The sequence below is a fragment of the Lactuca virosa genome, chromosome 5 (assembly GCF_052849685.1).
Source record: "Lactuca virosa cultivar CGN04683 chromosome 5, Lactuca_virosa_CGN04683_v6, whole genome shotgun sequence".
NCBI lineage: Eukaryota > Viridiplantae > Streptophyta > Magnoliopsida > Asterales > Asteraceae > Lactuca > Lactuca virosa.
The window spans coordinates 431,886,969-431,903,156 of record NC_136430.1 but is presented as its reverse complement, the minus strand read 5'-3'; the positions used below and the strand labels follow the sequence as shown (position 1 = coordinate 431,903,156).

The 16,188-nt window shown below is 36.2% G+C and overlaps 2 non-coding genes and 1 pseudogene across 2 annotated transcripts; 1 reads left to right on the top strand and 2 right to left on the bottom strand.

Annotated features, from left to right (window-relative positions):
- Positions 1-9,752: 9,752 nt before the first annotated feature.
- LOC145114173 (uncharacterized) lies at positions 9,753-12,602 on the top strand (annotated as a pseudogene).
- Positions 12,603-14,236: 1,634 nt separating this feature from the next.
- Positions 14,237-14,374, bottom strand: LOC145118192 (small nucleolar RNA snoR136). The gene has a single exon (XR_013713165.1). It is a non-coding gene; the product is annotated as a small nucleolar RNA snoR136 (small nucleolar RNA).
- Positions 14,375-14,528: 154 nt separating this feature from the next.
- Positions 14,529-14,611, bottom strand: LOC145118262 (small nucleolar RNA SNORD25). Its single transcript, XR_013713221.1, has one exon. It is a non-coding gene; the product is annotated as a small nucleolar RNA SNORD25 (small nucleolar RNA).
- Positions 14,612-16,188: the final 1,577 nt, after the last annotated feature.

Sequence of the window (16,188 nt, the reverse complement as noted above, 5' to 3'; positions counted from 1 at the left end):
TTTGGATGGGAAGCTTAAAAAATCAGCTTATTGTGGTAGGAATAAGCTAAATAAGCTGATTTTAATAAGCAAGGGAGAATGCTTATTGCTTATTGTTTATTTTTAATGATTTAGGAAATTACCTAATTACCCTTCAAAAAAACGATACATAAACCCATAAACCCTTTTGTCTATCAATTGCTTCACATCTGTTGTCGATCGTTATTCCCTCTTCTCCACTAGCCATCGACGATCAGGTAGGTTTGCTGCTTCTTCCTTTTTTTCTCGTCTGGTAACAAACGATGAAGCCATGGATTGTTCTTTTTTTCTTCATTCTTGGTTGTTCTTGTTTTTTTGATGCTATTGATGCTTCTACCTGTGATATTGTTTCTTTTTTTTCTTTTTTTTTGCTCCTACCTGCTAAAAAACTGCCACTGTGATGGTAAATTGCCCATGTGATGCTTGATCATAATCTTCCCCTGTGATGCTTCTATTTTTTTCTTCATTATTCTTGTGGTTATTTTCTCCCATAGATGGTACTGATTCTTGTTTGTATTCATAAATTCCTCTGCCTGTTTTGATTCAACATTAGGTTGAAATTTAAGAATTTTCTTCATTCCTTATCATGATGTAATATAGGTAATGGACACTGTCAATGTTCATGATGTGGATATTGATACACCCAAAATGAAAGGTACAAATAGGTTTCATTGGGATCCTCATACATTCAAGATATTTCTTAAGGAATGTATGACCGAGCTAAAAAATGGGAATAGACTGGGTGCTTATTTCAAATAGCCCGCGTGCCAAAATATATGTAAGAGGCTTTTGGAACGAACGAGTTTAGAATCGGACAAAAATCAAATGAAAAAAAATGGGACATTATGCGGAAAGAGTTCAAATATTATGACCATTTAACAAGACTAGAAATGGGAATTTCAATTGATCCCATGAGAAATATAATCTTAGCATCAAAGGAATGGTGGGATGAGAAAATAAAGGTAATAATTAAAAATTTTATCTAACAATATATTATTTGTATCGTGTTTTTCGTGACATTCTCATTTTGTACATATAGGAAGATAAAGAGTATGTTGAGTTTAAGGATAAGAATTTGGATGTATATCAGACATATTACGAGGCTTTATTTCGGGATACCGTAGTTGTTGGAGACAAGGCTAAGGTACTTTGCAAATTTGGCGACGGTAGCACTCCGGATGAAAAAGTGGATACTGACGAAGTCCGCTTATTTGAAGATGTTGATCCTTTTCTCACATATGATAGTTCTAGTATGAAAAGGAGGGGAAAGAAGTTAACTCCCAGGCGTGACAACAAAATAAAATTTGAAGGGAAAAATGAAGGAAAAAGTATGGCAAACTGTGACATCCCCGTTTTCTCGGCCAGAAAATACCGATTTCGTTTATGTTTTTTAAAATAAAATCAGAGTAATCTTTCAAAAGGTGTTGCGGAATTTGTCCCCAAAACAAAATATGATAAAAATTTATCAAGACATTTCTTAAAGAAATGTATTTTTTTCATTTCATTACAAAACTTGGGATGTCCACATCGATACAGACCAAAACCATAAACAATACAATATAGGCCTTACAACGGTTATTTACATCTACTGGCCTATAATCCAAAATCACTCATCATCGTCCAACTATGCTCTTGTTCCGCTACCTGTAATATAGAAAATTGAGTGGGTCAGGCTTGGGAGCCTGATGAGCATATAGGGTTTTCAACCCACAATCAATAAATTTATTAATTTTCATCAACCAACAATAAATTTGTTAATTTCATCAACCAACAATAAATTTATTAATTTCATCAATCAACAATAACCCTGATTACCCGTTCCCGTTATCCTCACTTTATGTCCCTAAACATCTAATAAAAGGGACCTAGCTTAAGGATCATCATCGGGGTAACAACACTGTTTAAGGGATACTTCTGCAGTTTCTTAAGGTTCCACCCTAAGAATCCTCTATCATTCACTCATTTATTCCAAAGGATTGTCATAAGGAATAGGCACAAAGTCCATCATTGCCAATAGCACAACTGCCAATGTTCTCTATTAGGCACAACTGCCAATATTATCCTTTAGGCGCAGCTGCCAGGATTGTGTTGTTCTCAACCAGGCGCAGCTGACAATATCATCTATTAGGCGCAGCTGCCAATGTTATCTTTTAGGTGCGACTGCCAATATTATCATCTAGGCGCAACTGTCGGGATTATGACGTTCTCTATTAGGCGCAACTGTCGATATTATATTTTAGGCGCAGCTGCCAGGATTATGTTGTATCTATTAGACACAGCTGCCAATATTATGCATTAGGTGCAGCTGCCAGTATATTTAGATTACAATTGGTGAACACGTAAATCAAAATACCTGGTGAATACTCCGTTCAAAAATACTTAATGAACACCTAGTTCAAAAACACCTACAGGTTACGAGCCTGTTAATGTTCCACTGGACTGTCTAGAAAAGTCTGTGGTCGAGATCTATATTCTGCTAGATGACTGGAACATCGTCAACATCGAGACCTCTCATCATTTTATTTCATTATACATCAACTATTTCATTTTCCCATGTTATACCCAACATATTTGTAGATAAACAAAATTACATATATACAATTTAAATCATTCTAAACATGTATAAAACATTCATTCAACATCAATCTCAAATAAACAAACAACATATATATACACATAGCACGTATTTTATATAAAATACTTCATATCTATGTGTAAGATGAAAGTGACTATACACTCACTTGATAAGACGGTGATTGGACAACACTTCGTCCCTTAAAACAATCTTTTTCCATGAAACCGGGATGTTTTCTCAAAAACCAGGCTCTGCACGGGCAGAGTTTCGACTCGAAAAACTCTTTTTCTTGGAGACTTCGGGGCTCCGGGCTTTCTTCGGATGTTAGGATGGTACCCTAGGCTTTGGGGGGTTTAGGATAGGCTAAAAGAGTGTTTAAAGTGAAAGTGTAATGAAAATTGTAAACAAAAACCCGGAGTATAGCATGCTATTTATGGGAGGCTGATGCCTCGCATTACGCTTGGCATAATTTTAGAGTACGCGGGGCGTACTACTTCACCAGCCACTACGCTGGGCGTACATCGAGTACGCTGGGCGTAGGAAGGGATCATCTCGGACGCGTCAAGGCTACGAACATGTGTGCGCCATGCGAAGGAGTAGGCGACGTGGCCAATCTCGGACCGTGTATACGAGTTCGCTGGGCGTACTCCTGTACGCTGGGTGTACTCCTTTGGACCAACCTTGAAGTTTGTGTCTAAAACTTCAAAAATTCATATCTTTCGCATAAGGGTTCCATTTTTGACGTTATTTATATCCACGCGTAGATGGGACCGTGCTCTACAGCTTTCATTTAGACTCCGTTGGCTAATTTTGACATTATTTTCTTAAAGTTGTATTTTTAACAGGCCGGGACAGGAAAAGTCCGTTAAAAATTCATAACTTCTTTATTTGACGTCCGTTTTCGTCTGTCTTTTTACCGTTAAACTACTATCGACGAGATATTCGATTCTCGTTTAGGTTATATTGGCTAAAAATTGCTCGATAGAAAATTCGAGTTCCGGGCTGCATACTGCTATGCCAAATCTTAGAAAATTCATAACTTCTTCGTTATAACTCGGATTTCAGTATTCTTTGTATCTCTGGAATCCTTATTTCGATCACTACAACTTTCTTCATAGATATCATCTTTATCTAACATTTTACTTTCGACGCTTATTTTTATCCTTAATTTATTATATCATCCTAATTAAATATAAGGCACATAAATTCACATAACTCATTCTTATTACTTCAAAACACGTTACAATAGTTGGCCTAGACTATTACATCGTCTTTAATGCTTAGCCTAGAAACACGGGCGTTACAGAAACTCGTCATATAAAGAGAAACTGGACACTGTTTTTGATGTTTTGTTAACAAGGAGCACTCAACCCTCAAGACAAACCACACAGTCACCCTGGTGGTTGTCGAGGCCAACAAAATTAATAACCCTAATTATTACACACTAAAATAGTGTATAGTGGTAAAGGGATCGATCCACAGAGATTGGTTCAATTTATAACTCTATGGAAAATCTTTTTGCAACAGTACATCTAAAATGACAATAAAATAAAAATGGGGGTTTTGATATTTTTGAAATACTTGAAACAAACTAGAATTAACTAAGATTTAAATAGACAATTTCAACAAAAATAAGAGTTTGATGTAAAATCAATAAGAGAATGATGGTTGACTTAAAGTTTCCTCACTTTGACTTTTGATGAACATATCATTAGAATCAAATGGTGCAATACTTGTTTTAAACCCTTAATTTGGCTATAGTAATCCAAGGAGCTTGAGATTACCTAGACTTTTCTTAATTGTTGAAATGGTTAGAGAAGCTCATAACAATTTCCTTAGTTAAAGTCACTAATTCCATTAAGCATGTAATTAGTGAAAGTCAACTAGCATTAAGAACCAAAAAAATCACCAAATCCAAGAGGGGTCAAATGCTTTCACCACCATGTTGGAGAAAATGTTTTTATGATTGTGTGAAGTAAAACTAACACAAGAATCACTTGTTGCTTGCTAATTTGAAGATCCTTTACTTAATCAAGAAATTAGCCAACTAATCACCACAAACACATTTAAACTCATGAATAAAAACATGCAAGTAATGATAAGATGTTAAAACACAAAACATTTTCATAAAGATTCAAACACAAATTCATGGATTCTTCAATATTCAACAAAAGTTCAAAGGATTCAACAAAAGTCAACCAAGATTAGTTTAGCCAAGCATGACTAAACTCAAGGAAACAAAGTTAGTTAAGATTGTACCAAACATTTAGCAAGAATTAAGAGATGAAATGGTGAAGTTCTTGAGGGTTCTTGGCCTTCAAAAATGCTCCAAACTCCAGAGAGAAAAGTATCAAAATCGGACCTCCAAGATTATCCTAAAGAGGCACACCAACCTTCCCAATATAGAGCTCTAAGTAAAATCCCGAAATTGCCCTTGTCAGGAATCCACACGGGCCGCGGGGAATCTTACGCGGGCCGCGTGACTTCGACGGAAATTTTTGGGCTTCTTCAAGTCTTGGGCCCCCACAGCTAATCCATTGGCCCAGTTCGAATCCAATCTGCTTCTAGCCCATTTCTCTTCAATATTTCTTCAATTTGAGCCCAATTTGTCTCTCCACATCACTCAAAACTTCCGCAAATTCCTAAACATCGATCTTGCACACTCAAGAATTCTCCCGTGGCTTTCAAATTTAAAGTTTAATTCTTCCAACCCTTCAAATAATTGACAATCCCACTCCATGCATCACCTCTATAGTCATCAAGCCTAAAATCCTCGTTGTCCTCCAAGTCCAATTGCTTCCCAAAAGATCCCGCTCCGCTAGTCTCCTTAAAATCTGTAATTAAGCTCACAAAACTCGAAAGAACCCGAAAGTGGTCATAAAATAACAAAAAGGAAAATATGCATGGAAATTAACTAAAATGCGAATGAAATATGCTAAAATAAACTATAAAAAGCAGTAAATAAAATGAAGCTATCAAATCACCCCAAGCTTAAACCTTACTTGTCCTCAAGTAAGACAAGACTAAAATGAACTCGGGATGAACTATCCTAGGGAAAATAAAAAGAATGGATAGAACCGCGGAACCTGATCACCGTTAGTCAACATGGTCAGAATTGATCTTGCTATTACCTCACGAATTTTTCATCCGATGACAATGGGACCATAAACCACAGCCAGGACAACTCCTTTAGGTGAGTAAGGAGGGATGAGCAGTCGCAACCCAATGGAACATACATACAATGAAGAACATCTGTAGTAGGGAGAAAGCAGTTGGATGGGCTCGTATGGAGCTCTTCTTTTAAGTGTACACTCTGATCTCACGTCTGCCGGCCTCTCTCAAGTGTAATTGGGTTTCATCGCTCGGGCACCGTTGTAGGAATCAGTTCACTTAGTGTTGGCCCAAACCTCCCGTAGTATTCGACTCAACAGTCTCTCTAACATCATCAATTTGCGAAAAAAACAACAACTCGATCTATATACAATAAAACAACTCTATATAAATGAATATCAAACGTCGGGTGACCAAAATATAGGAAAATTTGTTCAATAATTGAACCGGTCACCTATCTACGATTATTGCAGCTGGAAATTCGCATGCTATTCTTTTTCTCTTTTTTTTTTTTTTTTTTTTTTAAAGAAAACTTTTTGACTCAAAATTTGGTTCCCAAGAGTATGTAAGTGGAACCGAGAGGGTAATAATATAATCCGAATGGTCTAAATGTGAAAATGACCATGCGTGGAGCGTAAAGATGTAAGCTCCTTTTCAAACTTGCAATTTTTCAAAAATAATGAAAATGTCCATATGCGGACTAAAAGACTCTCTAAGATCCTAAGAAAATCGCAAAAAGATATGGTGATGTAAGAGACCGGATATGGATTCTACTCGGGGACAAGCACCAGTGCTTCATCTTAACGGTTCAAACATGATCAAGTGTGATCCTCTCAGCGGTAGTGACCGCAAGGGTAAGAACATCCATTGCTATAGTATATCCTACAGTTGTTAATATTGCATGCATAATTCTTCATGAAAACTACCTGGCCATGATCACTTACCCCTTTAAGCTTCCAGCATCTGATCCCAAGTATGAAGTCCCAAACTGCAGCTAGTGGTCCCGGTTCGATGGGTGAGATAGCAACAAGATCCTGGACCAATAATGATACAATAACTATGAACCTGTTCCATGGCATCCAAGGGGGTGAGAATAAACAGATAACAAAAATGCATGAATGCTAATGCCCTAAGCTAAATGTTATGCAAAAATAGAAAGTAGAAAAGAAGAAAATAAAATCTTTTTGGAATTTTATAAAAAATAAAAGAAAAATGAATGCAAATTAGCTTAAAACTAAAATGTTATGCAACCTAGTTAAAAAAATGCATGAAAAAGTAAAAGAAAAGGGAAGTGCCCCACCCCAAGCTTAAGAACAAGCATTGTCCTCAATGCTTAAGGAAAGGGCAGAAATGACCTAAATCGGAGGGTCGGGCGGAGCATAGGGGTTTGTAGAGGAGGAAAAATGGTGAAGAATGGCGGTGGCCTCGCGGGATTCTGACCGGTAGATCTCCGGGAAATTGAGTTTTTATACGGAGCGCGGGTAAGGCGCGGGCCGCGTGTTGGCCGCGTCTAGTTTTCTCGAAATCCCACTGATTCTTCTGACCTTTCACGCGGGCCGCGGGCTGGTCGCACGGAGGCCGCGGGACCTGAAGCTTGAAAATGGCAAAGAATCGGAAATCTGCGCGGGCCGCGTGGAACCCGCACGATGGCCGCACAAAGTCTTACGCGGGCCGCGTGGAACCCGCACGCTGGCCGCGTGTGCTGAACAGGGTTGGAGGTGATTCTTCTACGCGGGCAAGGAATGGGCCGCACGTAAGCCGCACAAGACCTTACGCGGGCCGCGTGGAGTTTCACGCGGGCCGCGTGACTTCCTGCACTTCAAAATTTAAAATTTTTCTAAAAACTTGATTTTTGGCCAAAATGATTCCCGCAAAATCCCGAGTTTCAAAAACACAACAAAAGTTTGGACGAAAGGTGAGAATAAAGCTTGAAATTTTTCAAAAATGAACATTTTCAAAATCATTTTATTCGCTTTATGAAAGACGAAAGCACAATGCTTCCCAAAAATGCCCTTCTTTAACGTCTTCGGCGAGACGCCTCCAAACTTCACTTTAACACTTTGGGGCGTCCAAATGGATGACATCTTGGACATTTGAATCAAAACCTTCATATAATGGCTTCAACCAATGTCCATTAACCTTGAAAACTTGCCCCGTGTCAACATTTTTTAATTTCCACATCTCCATTGGGACTCTTTTCTTGTATTTGACTTTCTTTTTACGGAAAAACCATACCGGACTTAGACCTTTGATAATAGAAAGAATCCAACCATATTCTTTCTTGTACTTGTTTAGTAAGGTGACCAACTCTTCCATATTCGACATAGTGGTCGAGTTGGTGACCGATTGGGTGTCTTCCTTCTCCGGATATGTATCAATTAAAAGGTCCGACAGATTTATCGTTTTCAGCTCTTGTGGTTCGTTTACCACTGGAGTTAGTTTCTCAATGGTAGTGGGTGGCTCAACCTCTCTTTTTTTAACACCCAACACTTCCTCTATAGTTTCATTGACATCTTTCTCAATTTCTTCTTCCTCCTTGACAGCCTCTTCCATTTCTACTCCTTCTTCCTCTTCTCCACATAACACTCTTGGGCCATCAAAACTTTTCTCATCTTTCAAAGGAATGACACATGTGCTATGCCTTGGGCTCTCTTCAGACGGTAGTTTGTCTTGAGCTTCCATTATACTTATTGTTTGAGAAATTTGTGTTATTTGTTTCTCTAAGCTTTTGAGGCTAGCTTGGGTTGTTTCTTGGAAAATTTGGGTAGATGTGGCAATGATCTTCACAATGTCCTCTAAGGACATGCTTGGAATTTCAGGTTGTTGAGGAGGTGGAGGATATGGATGTTGGAATTGTGGAGTTGGTTGGTATTTTTCATTTCTCCAAGCTTGATATGGGCTTTGGTATTGGTTGTATCCCCAAGCTTGGTTGTTGTCCCACCATTGATCATGTTGAGGTTGATCATAAATCCATTCGTTTGACCAGTGGTAGCTTCCCTTCTCTTGCACTTCTTCCCATTCTCCTTGTGAATATGGACACATATCGGAATGATGTCCATTTTGGGCGCAATTATCGCAAAGAAGAGGCGAGGGTTGCACACTTTGGTCACTTTCAATCATCATAACTAACTGAGCTAGCTCAGAAAGTTTATCTTTAATGCAAGGAGTGTTCATTTCTGAACCATAATTTTTTTTCAATTTTTTTAGTTTTAAACTAGAGTACCTGCACAATGAGATCTAGGCATAGAGAAACAAACTGATTAAAATAAACCAATCCCCAGCAACGGCGCCAAAATTTGGTGGTTGTCGAGGCCAACAAAATTAATAACCCTAATTATTACACACTAAAATAGTGTATAGTGGTAAAGGGATCGATCCACAGAGATTGGTTCAATTTATAACTCTATGGAAAATCTTTTTGCAACAGTACATCTAAAATGACAATAAAATAAAAATGGGGGTTTTGATATTTTTGAAATACTTGAAACAAACTAGAATTAACTAAGATTTAAATAGACAATTTCAACAAAAATAAGAGTTTGATGTAAAATCAATAAGAGAATGATGGTTGACTTAAAGTTTCCTCACTTTGACTTTTGATGAACATATCATTAGAATCAAATGGTGCAATACTTGTTTTAAACCCTTAATTTGGCTATAGTAATCCAAGGAGCTTGAGATTACCTAGACTTTTCTTAATTGTTGAAATGGTTAGAGAAGCTCATAACAATTTCCTTAGTTAAAGTCACTAATTCCATTAAGCATGTAATTAGTGAAAGTCAACTAGCATTAAGAACCAAAAAAATCACCAAATCCAAGAGGGGTCAAATGCTTTCACCACCATGTTGGAGAAAATGTTTTTATGATTGTGTGAAGTAAAACTAACACAAGAATCACTTGTTGCTTGCTAATTTGAAGATCCTTTACTTAATCAAGAAATTAGCCAACTAATCACCACAAACACATTTAAACTCATGAATAAAAACATGCAAGTAATGATAAGATGTTAAAACACAAAACATTTTCATAAAGATTCAAACACAAATTCATGGATTCTTCAATATTCAACAAAAGTTCAAAGGATTCAACAAAAGTCAACCAAGATTAGTTTAGCCAAGCATGACTAAACTCAAGGAAACAAAGTTAGTTAAGATTGTACCAAACATTTAGCAAGAATTAAGAGATGAAATGGTGAAGTTCTTGAGGGTTCTTGGCCTTCAAAAATGCTCCAAACTCCAGAGAGAAAAGTATCAAAATCGGACCTCCAAGATTATCCTAAAGAGGCACACCAACCTTCCCAATATAGAGCTCTAAGTAAAATCCCGAAATTGCCCTTGTCAGGAATCCACGCGGGCCGCGGGGAATCTTACGCGGGCCGCGTGACTTCGACGGAAATTTTTGGGCTTCTTCAAGTCTTGGGCCCCCACAGCTAATCCATTGGCCCAGTTCGAATCCAATCTGCTTCTAGCCCATTTCTCTTCAATATTTCTTCAATTTGAGCCCAATTTGTCTCTCCACATCACTCAAAACTTCCGCAAATTCCTAAACATCGATCTTGCACACTCAAGAATTCTCCCGTGGCTTTCAAATTTAAAGTTTAATTCTTCCAACCCTTCAAATAATTGACAATCCCACTCCATGCATCACCTCTATAGCCATCAAGCCTAAAATCCTCGTTGTCCTCCAAGTCCAATTGCGTCCCAAAAGATCCCGCTCCGCTAGTCTCCTTAAAATCTGTAATTAAGCTCACAAAACTCGAAAGAACCCGAAAGTGGTCATAAAATAACAAAAAGGAAAATATGCATGGAAATTAACTAAAATGCGAATGAAATATGCTAAAATAAACTATAAAAAGAAGTAAATAAAATGAAGCTATCACACCCACAACAGAAGATTGCATGGCAATTGTCTCTACTTTCCCCGGGTTTTGAAGAAGGCTCCATAGGATATTTAGAAGCGTTATAGATCTTTTTAAAGAAGCCAACTCGTCATAATTTTATGGTTCCAAAGACTAATGAAACAAAGATGGAGTTTCTCAAGAGGCTTATAGAGAAATAGAAGTAGTTGAAGACATACTCTACTTTTATGTCATGTGTTAGACCTATCCTTTTATGTCATGTGTTAGACATACTCTACTATTGTGGTCAATTTTGCCCTTGTCCCATGATTTTGTTTTTGTTTCCTTTTCAATGATTTTAAACGGTTGTCATGTGTTAGACATATCCTTTCATCTATTATGTTAAATTTAAACGATTGTTTTGTGTTTGTTTTATGTAATGTCGTTTCATGTTTGTTTTGTGGTCAATTTTGCCCTTGCCCCGTGATTTTGCTCTTGTTTTCTTTTCCATGATATTTTCATGATTTTATCTAGTATGTGGTAAATTTCAATCTTACCCTCGTTTCCAATTCGTTTAGTAACAGGTTATATTCATGGCCAGTGACTGTGAAAGTGACAACTCATATGACATTGATGACTTATGTGATGAAATTGAAGAAAATGAAGAGATTCAAACACTTCTTTTATGTGGGCTTGCTGTCAAAGGGTTACTATTGGCTCATAACTCAAAATATGTATGTAGACGTCGTCGTTCATCTTCGCGCACAGGAATCATGCTTATCAATGAAATACTTAACGATCATGAGAGCCGATGCTATGAACTTTTCAGATTACAAGTCCCGGTTTTCAACATGTTATGTAGGGATTCTGTTGCACATTATGGGTTAAAGAAATCACGTCGTGTATCTATTGAAGAGTCCCTTGGTATTTTCTTGTTGTACTTAGCGCATGGATGTGGAAATCGGTTAGTTCAAGAGTTCTTTAATCATTCTGGGGAAACAATCCATAGACATTTTCATAAAGTCTTGGATGTTGTGGTTAACCTAAGTAAGGACATCATCAAACCAAATGCTAACTACAACGAAACTATACCAGAACATATTTTAAATAACCCTCGGTATTATCCATACTTCAAGGTACTTATTTGTTGCAAAGTTATGTTATTTAATGAATTTGTGTAATTGTAAAAATAATTGGTAACTTATTATATTTTTTGAATTTGTAGGATTGTATTGGTGCCATCGATGGAACACACGTGAAGACCTCTGTTCCGCAACGTGACCAAATCAAATACATTGGACGAAAGAATTACGTTACTCAAAATATTATGGCAGCATGTGATTTCAACATGTGCTTTACCTTTGCGTGGGATGGATGGGAGGGGACTGCACATGACACGAGAATTTTCAATGAAGCGCGAAGGAGACGTGAAGTTAAGTTTCCACTTCCAGCCGATGGTTAGTATCATTACTTAGTAATAGAAGTTTTATATTTTCAAACGGTATAAATGAATAACAATCATATGCTTTATTTGTAACTCTATAGGTAAATTTTACCTTGTAGACGCCGGATATCCTAATACAAAAGGTTATCTTGCTCCCTACAAAGGTTCAAACATTTGTTATCATATTCCTGATTTTCGACGTGGACAGACTCGTGCCTCGCGGGAACCAAAAGGCTTCAAAGAAAAATTTAACTATTATCATTCGTCACTTCGCAATGTAATTGAACGAATTTTTGGAGTCTGGAAGGCTCGATGGTTGTTACTAAGAGATGCATGTAAATTTCAACTTCGAGACCCAAGTTAAAATTGTGCTAGCTTCAATGGCAATTCACAATTACATTAGAATTAGAGGTAGTGGTGATGCAACATTTCAAATAGCGCAAAAAGAATCTTATATTTCGTGCAATGATGAAGGACCCGATGATGGTATTGAGCCACATGACGAAGTATCAAGTAGACAACGTAGAAGTGACGATATGTATAAGAGTGCAGTACGCAATATGATTGCGGGACATACATTCTCAATGTCAAACACTCGTGCACGTAACGGCGTATGATTTGTTTTGAAGTTCTTTAGTATTTTCATTTTATGGTTTAATATAGTAGCATGAAACTATTTTGGATATTTTAGATAATATGTTGGATAATATGGATTTGGAATGAAATTTATGGTCTCATATGGTTTTGCATGATAAATGTTTTTTTTTAATTCTTATGGATAAGAACATTATGGTCTCATGTTCCTTGAATATTTTGATAGATGTATCCGATCAATTTAAAAATAGGTGTAAAAATAATATGGTAAATGTTTTTTTAGTTCTTATGAATAAGAAAATTATTATTATTACTTAAAAAACAAAAATGTTTTGTTTTAATAAGAAAAATGTTACATTTAAGAGAAAGCCCTTTTTGGTCATTTTACTAACATAAGTTGTTTTGTTTGCCAAACACTTAAATTTTTTATTGCTTATTGCTTATTTCCACCACAATAAGATAATCCAAATATTTTTAAAAAAACTATTTATTCCACCACAATAAGCTAAAATCTAATTTATCCAAACACCCCATAAATTTCAAAGATGTTAGGTGAGTATGAAGAAGCGAAGATATGGAACAAAAGTATGAATGTTGACTCACACGAGTACAAGAGATATTAGAAGAGTATGATGTAATATCAATAAAAGGATTCACCTTTGGTTCCTTACATCTAAAATCTCAAGGAGATCACTAGTTGCAAAAAAAAGATATGTAATCTTATTAATTTTGCCAAACACTTAAATTTTTTATTGCTTATTGCTTATTTCCACCACAATAAGATAATCCAAATATTTTTAAAAAAACTATTTATTCCACCACAATAAGCTAAAATCTAATTTATCCAAACACCCCATAAATTTCAAAGATGTTAGGTGAGTATGAAGAAGCGAAGATATGGAACAAAAGTATGAATGTTGACTCACACGAGTACAAGAGATATTAGAAGAGTATGATGTAATATCAATAAAAGGATTCACCTTTGGTTCCTTACATCTAAAATCTCAAGGAGATCACTAGTTGCAAAAAAAAGATATGTAATCTTATTAATTTTGTAGATTCATTAATAAAAGTAAACATGCATGCTTGATATTTATGCCAGGTTTCTGTCCATCTGGTTCAGGCTCTTTCGGTTGATCTAAAGAATGTTGAGAACGATGATAGTTATTTATTGCCATTTATGAAAACACTCTATGTTTTAACTTTTACGCGACTGGATAGATTATTTCATATGGCACGGTTCAAAGTCTATTTGTACAATATGAAGACGAAATTCCATATACTTATCCTTTAATTTGGGTTCCTTCGGAATTTGACAATGTTAGTAATGATGGTTTATAAGGTTTGCATATATTTACTGAACCTGATACACAGTTGCACACCCTCTCACTTCTCTCATAATTTTCAATGGTTTTCAATGACCACTTTTTGACATAATGTAAAAACCTCAAATACATTAACGAAAAACATTTTTTGATTTTTACAGATTCATATATACACAACCAAGGAATAAAATCGCACTGATACAAAGTGCAATGACAGTTAACACACGAAAAATCACGTTAGCAACACGTAGTGTACATTGAGAGGTGAACAGAAATAGTGAAGTAAATCAACGAATTCTACAAATTATATGTATCAAGAAACATAAAATTTTAAATGTTGTTTCCCAACGTCCAAATGCTACATTGATGGTTGCAACGGATAGCGAGGGAAACACTTATCTAGGCTTCACTCCATTAAAATTTGCAATACTAAATTTTAGCAAATCCTCATTCAAACTATATAAAGCCACGAACATACACATTCGAAATTAGAATTTTCAAAAATATATAACTAAAATAACTTCCGAAATTGAATTCGAAATTAGAATTTTCAAAAATATATAACTAAAATAACTTCCAAAATTGAATTCATAAGAAGAAAAAAAAAAAATAGATTGAGGGAAACGAAACTCAGTCCCTTAGATGTTCATAAGTTGCGATCATTTTCGCAAGTCATTACAGGTCTGTATTGGCTCATCACAGTCACATATTCCCCAAATTAGAAGAAAAAATCCCTAAAAGCATCGTTAGTTGTATTGAATATTGATTGTGAATGCTTTATGTGTCAAACTTCATGAACCTATGTAGCTGCTTAAGTGTTCTCCAATGAAAACCGATTGAAGATTATAAAAATCTAAAACAGCACGCTTCATCTTGCTTCAAGGGAACGAGTCAGACAGAAACCAATAAATTCATGCCGACCAGATTAGCGAAGCCTTGGTTAATTCGAATGGAAACATAAAAAATGGAAATGGATACATTTCATATACATTGAGAGAGAGAGATCGGGCTATGAATAATATCCTATCATGGTTTAATCAAAAAGAATAAGAAACGATTACCTTGAAGTATCCAACGGCAGAAAACAAACAGGTGTTTGATAAAACGTAAACCCTAATTGAAAGTTGAGCGTGGGAAGGTGGAGACGAGTTGTTATATAGAGGAAGGGCAACCTGGTTAGATCCGATTGTTGATATAATAGACGGCTGAGATTAACAAGCTTGTCTCGATTGGGCCGATTAATTCTTAAAAACTTTGGTGGTATGATTTGCGATGGAGGTTTTTATTTTCATTTTCAGGACACAATAATATTTCCTTTTCCCATTTTTCTCTTCCATTCTTATCCGTTTTCATTATTTTATTCATTGTTTGGGTCTGTTGGTCACTGCCACGTTTTCTCCTTAGGGGCCATTTGATAGTCGCTAACTGGGTTAGAGCTGACTGAGTTAACTTCCGATTGAAAATTGTTGTTTGATTTTGCATCTAACTGACTGTACAAAATGACTGTATTGCCCTAATACAACATTTTTCACATACCCACAAATATACACACATTTCTGTACATACATCAGACACGTCAACCAACAATTTGTATAGGTTTCATGGCCTTTACCTTATCTCTATCATCTAATACTTTGATATAGGTTTAAATGGGAAAGACCAGCAAGTGTCAGACGATTTCATGGCCTTTACCTTACTCTCTATCTCGATTTCAATCTATGAAACTCAGTTTCCATCTTTATACTTTGCAGTTTCCTAAATTTTGCCTTCGATTTTGAAGGTATGTACACTCCCAAATGTGCTTTCAAGCAGTGGTATTGCATTGCAGGTGAGATTTTTTTTCCAATCAACTACGTCTTTTCTTATGTTATTCCTCTTTTTGAAACGATTATCACCATATGCACCGTTGCTCGCCACCACCGCCACACCCTTCTCCTATTTCTTAGTTTCCCACCGACTACTTCAATTACAACGATGGATGAGGCTTTATGGGCTTCGGTGAGCGATGCACACCGTCAATTACTGTCTTAAAAGTATGCATTACAAATCCATTCTAGGAGGTCTTTTCAACTTTTTTTTCTGCTTCTCGATGCATAAATATTTGATTTTCCAAAAATATTAGATGATAGAGATAAGTCCATCAAAATCACATTTCTGGTGTTTTTGTATGCTTATTTATATGTGTTTGTGTATTTGTGTGTCACCTTTTGTATGTATATGCGTCTGTTTGTGACTGTCTGTATATGTCACTGTGTCTATGTATGTTCGTTTATGACTATTTGTA